A 6,000-nucleotide genomic window follows, 5' to 3' on the forward strand; every position below is an offset into this window, starting at 1 on the left:
TATTTTTTTAGATTGGGTTGTGTGTCTTCAGATGTAAGAGATTTTTTCATAATCTGGAAGTCCTTTATCAGATATATAATCTGCAAATATTTTCTCCCATTCTTTTTGCATCTTTTTCTCTTCATTTTATCAAGCTCTTTTGTAGAATTTTAATTTATCTTTTATGTTCATGTTTTTTGTTTTCTAAGAAATCCAAGATCACAAATATTTTCTTCCTTGTTTAATTCTAGAAGTATGATACCTTCAGCTCTGATATTTAGATCTATGATCCATTTTGAGAAATTTGTGTATAGTATAAAGTAACAGCTGAGGTTTATTAATTTACATATAGGTACCCAATTGTTCCAGCACTGTTTGTTGAAAAAAACTCATTTATTCCACTATTGCAAGTTTGTCAAAAATGAAGTGACTATAAAGTAAATATATTTCTGGATCCTTTGTTCTATTCAATGATCTATAGTTTATGATACCAATATCATTGTCTGGATTACTGTAGCTTTATAGTAAGCTTTGAAAATTAGGTAACATAAGTCTTCCAACATTGTCCTTCTTCTCAAAATTGTTTTGTTTATTCTAGGTACTTTGCATTTCCATTTAAATTTTAGGATCCAAGAATGCCTGGTGGCTCAGTCAGTTAAGCGACTGCCTTCGGCTCAGGTCACGATCCCAGGGTCCTGGGATGGAGCCCCATGTAGGGCTCTCTGCTCAGCAGGGAGCCTGCTTCTCCCTCTCCTTCTGCCTGTGACTCCTCCTGCTTGTGCTCTCTCTCTCTCTGTCAAATAAATAAATAAAATATTTTTAAAAAATAAATAAATTTTAGGATCCATGTACAAATTCCCATAAAAAGACTGCCAAGAGGGGCGCCTGGGTGGCTCAGTCAGTTAGGCGGCTACCTTCGGCCCAGGTCATGATTCCAGGGTCCTGGGATCGAGCCCCACATCGGGCTCCCTGCTGAGCGGCGAGCCTGCTTCTCCCTCTCCCTCTATCTGCCACTCCCCCTGCTTGTACTCTCTCTAATAAAAAATAAAAAAATCTTAAAAAAAAAAGACTGCCAGGAATTTGATAGGGATTCTGTTGACCCATAGATCAATTTTGAGAAAAACTGCCATTTTAACTAAACTAAGTCTTCTAATCCATGAACACAGTCTATCTTTCCACTTATTTAGGTCTTCATTAATTTCTCTCAGTAATGCTTTGTTGTCTTCAGCATAGTTTTTAACTCTTTTTTATTAAATTTATGCATAAGTATTTTATTCTTTTTGGTTCCATAGTTAACAATATTATTTTTTTAATTTTATTTTTGGATTGTTAATTATTAATAGATAAAAATAACTGATTTTTGTATAGTGATCTTGTATCTTGTGATCTTGCCAAACTTGACTATTAATCATAACAGCTTTTTGACAGATTCTTTAGGATTTCCTACATACAAGTCATATTGTCTGTGAATAAAAATAATCTTACTTCTTACCTTCTAATGTATGTTTTTAATTTCTTATTCTCACTTTATTGCACTGAGTAGAATCTCTAGTGCAATGCTTAATAAAAGTGCCAAGAACAGACATTCTTGTCTCCTTTCAAATCTTAAGGACAGAAAGCATTCAAGCTTTTAATATTAAGCATGGTATTGGCGATTGCCCTTTATAAGGATGAGGAAATTCTCATCTATTCTTAATTTGTTGAGAACTTTTATGATAAATGTATGTTGTGTATTTTCAATTTTTTTACATCTATTGAGATAATCATATGGTTTCTGTCCTTTATTCTATTAATAGAGTATATCACACAAATTGATATTTGATAATAAGTCAGCCTTGCAGTGTAAGGAGTTTAGAAGTCACCACTCTATCCTAATGACAAGTAAAATGCTGAAGAAAAAAAAAAAACAAAACCTGAAAAGTCAAAAAGTCTTATTAGATCTATCAGAGAAATGAAGCAACAGGACAAACTGCTACCCCAAATGAGTTGGAGAGACAGAGAGGTGGAAACACAGAATCATGGCTTACTGGAGCAGAAATACAATAAAAGTTTGCAGGGACCAGTGATGGTATAGGAAAACCTGAACAATAACTGACAACTATTGGAAACTCAATATAGACAAATCTGAGAGATTAAAAACTCCAGAGGGACCCAGTCATCATGGGCTCCACATTTTTGTGAATTTTACCTCCAGAAGTTCCATGTTTTTACTATGAATACTGGAGAAAAATCCCTTATGCTTCTGGCAGGGGGAGAGAAAAAGGAACCCTTTTGAAATACAACAGGTTTCTGTTCTTCTTAATAAAACTTGCCCTCAGGAGAAAGAATTTTATCAGAACCTAACCTGCTGAGGTTTAACCAGAGCCTAACCTATCAAGGGAATGGAAGTACCAAACTCCAGCTCCCTCTAGCCATCATGTCCCACATAAGACGGGGTGGGGGATACCTAAGAAGCCCTGGAGAAGTTCACACTCAACAACATACTGAGACCTAATCATAGGACTGTGGAACAGTTCCCCTGTCCCCACACCTAACCACTGTATTACTAAAGCCTTTCTTACCACAGTTCCTTTTACCCAGCACATCAGGTCCACTTTCACAAAAAATTCAAAGGCATACTAAAAGGCAAAAAGCACAGTTTGAAGATATTGAAAAAGCACCAGAACCGGAGGTCAGATACAGCAAGAATGTTAGGATTATCAAACCAGGATTAGATTCCATCTATTCTTGCACATTGCAATGTGCAAAATGAATTGCAAAATGAAAGCAGAGAGATGGAAATTCTAAGAAAGAATAAAAAAAGAAATGCTAGAGATCAAAAACACTATAACAGAAATGAATGCTGGACACAGCTAAAAAATCTCCCAGCTTGAGAATATGATAAATGAAACTTCCACAACTGAAAAGCAAAGAAAAAAAAGACAAAAAAACTGTTGTCCAAGAACTGTGGGACAACTACAAGAGGTGCAACATTCACATAAGGAAATAACTGAAGGAGAAAAAAAGATAAATCAACCTTGCATTCCCAGAATAAACATGATTTGGTTATGGTGATAATCCTTTTTATATGTTGCTAGACTCAGGTTACTAATATTTTGTTAAGGAGCATTGTTCATAAGAGATATTGATCCATAGTTTTCGTTTTCTGTGATGTCTTTGGCTTTGTATCAGGGTAACAGTGGCTTCATTAAATGAGTTGGGAAGAAGTTTTGTTGGATCTATTTTCTGAAAGAGTTTGTATAGAATTAGTACTATATTTTCCTTAAATATTTTATAGAATCCTCCAGTTAAACTACCTAAACTTGGGCTCTTCTCTGTGGGATATTATTCTTTCAATTATTCAATTTAATAAACCTTTATTGAATACCTATGATATATGCAGTTTTCTAGCTGTCTTTGAGGAAGTACAATTTCTTATTTTTATGGAGTTTACAATCTAATATAAAGAAAAAAATCCCACATCACAAGTCAATCATGCTTTAATCCAAAGCACTATTAGATACAGACACTCTGGTGAACAAAGCATTGTACTGAGGCTTGCATTCAAATTCAGCTTCTGTTACTACCCAGTAGCTTGGCCTTAATCACTCAGACATTCTAAGCCACAGTTTCTTCACTGTAAATGGAGAGAGTTACACTAGAAGATCTGTAAGATCCTTCTAGTATTTAAACAATTTGGTCTATGGTGAAAGCATAAAAATGAATTTTACCACAAATGATAATGTAAGAAAAACTTTTATTATAACTCATACTAGAGACAAAATGGTATTCCTAATTTATAAGGAGATCCTAGAAATAAAGAAGAAACTCACAGTGCAATAGAAAAATAAAAAAACAGATGCCAGAAAAAAATACAAATGGTCCTTAAACACATGAAAAGTCGTTCAACATATCAAATCAACTGTATACTAAGAACAACCAACTAGAAAATGTAGACTGAAAAATATAAACATTTAAATAGCAATAAAAGACATCAAATATATTTGGATTCATCTAATAAATTTTGGTTAAGAGTTCCTTACTGAAAACTACAAGACATTGCTCAGAGAAATTAAAGAAGGCTTAAATAATATTCATGGACTGAAAAATGAGAAAGTCAGTTTCCCCAAAAAATTATTTGTAAAATCAGTGCAATCCAAATTTTCAGCTAGGATTTTCCACACTTACTCTAAAATTTATATGGAAATGCAAAGGACCTAGAAGAGCAAATATAGTATCAAGGAAGAATAAAACTGGTGGATTTACACAACCACATGTCAATACTTAGAAAAAAAACTGCAATAATTAAGGCAATGTGGTCTGTGTACTGATGGAACAGAATAAAGAGCCCAGAAATAGACCCAGACATACACGGTCACCAGTTTACAGAAAACACACCACTGAGTTAAGAAGGGAAAGGATGATCCCTCTTTTTCTCTGCAAATGGTGCTGGACTATTGGATATGTAATAGAAAAAAGATGTACCTTGACCCTTAAATTACACAATGCACAAAAATTAATTTGAAAAGGGTCACAGACCTAAATGTGAAAGATAAAACAATAGAGCTTCTGAAAGAAAACATTTAAGAGAACATCTTCATGACCTTGGGATAAGCAAAGACTTCTTAAACAGGATACAGAAAACACCAGCTATTAAAAAAAGATTGATAAGTTCACCTTAATTTAAATTAAGACCCTTAGTACTCCAAAAGATAGCATTAAGAGAGTGATGGCAGAATATAAACCCAACTAAAATTAATAAAAGATTTGAAAGACACTCATAAAAAAGAATATCCAGGCACCTGGGTGGCTCAGTCAGTTAAGCCTCTGACTCTTGGTTTCGGCTCAGGTTATGATCTCAGGGTCATGAGACTGAGTCCCACCTTAAGCTCCATACTCAGGGTGGAATCTGCTGGAGATTCTCTCTCTCTCCCTCTGCCCCTCCCCCCCTGCACAGTCTCTCTCTCTCTCTCTCATATAAATAAACAAATAAATAAATAAGAATATCCAAAAGATAATAAACATATGAATAGGTACTCAACATTATTAGTCATCAGGGAAATATAAATTAAAACCACAATTAAATACCACTACACCTTTACCAGATTGGCTAAAATTATAAAGACTGATAACACACCAACTCTTAGCAAGGCTATGGAGCAACTCAAACTCTCATACATTGCTGTTGGAATGTATGGAAGTGCTACAACCACTTTGGAAAACTACTGTATCTACTAAAGCTAAATATACCAGCAACCTTAATCCCGAGTTTATCCCCAAAAAGAACATATACAATATATCTTCTGAAACACATACGAAATTTTTTTAGTGCAGCTTTATTCATAATAGTCTAAATTTAGACACATCTAAAATGTCCATCTCCTGGAAAATTGGTATAAATTGTTGTATATTTAATAGAAAAAAATACAAAGCAAATAAAAAAATGAACTAATTTTTACATGCAAGAACATAGACAAATCTCTCAGACATGAAGTTTAGGGAAGAAGCCAGAGATAATAAAACACACAGTATATGACATCAGTTATATAAAATTAAACTACTAATCTATATGATGGAATTCAGCATGATGGTTAGTATTGAGCAAAAAGGGGCAAGAGTCAATTGCCCAGGGTACTAGAAATGTTTTACATATCTTATCTTGGTGATGGTTATATGGGTTTCTACATATTCAAAAATTCATCAAGGTTTAAACTCAACATTTGTGTAGTTTATGTATATTTTCTTCAAAAAATGCTAAGGATGCTCAAAAATCACTTAAGATAAATATAAATTAAAACTACCTTGAGATACCATTTATTGCCTATTAATGGCAAAAAAAAGAAAATCCAAAAAGTTATTTGATATGCTCTCTGGGCAAAGCTATGGGGAAGCACAAACTAACATTGTTAACGGGAATGCAAAAATGCTGCAATCCATATGAAGCACTGACTGCATCTACCCTTTGACAATCTCACTCTGAACCTGTACCCATATGAAGTGACATATGTGTAAGTTAATTCATGACATTGTTTGAAATAGGAA

Source organism: Leptonychotes weddellii, chromosome 1 (assembly GCF_054177405.1).
Source record: "Leptonychotes weddellii isolate Sample4059 chromosome 1, ASM5417740v2, whole genome shotgun sequence".
In the NCBI taxonomy this organism is placed as follows: Eukaryota; Metazoa; Chordata; class Mammalia; order Carnivora; family Phocidae; genus Leptonychotes; species Leptonychotes weddellii.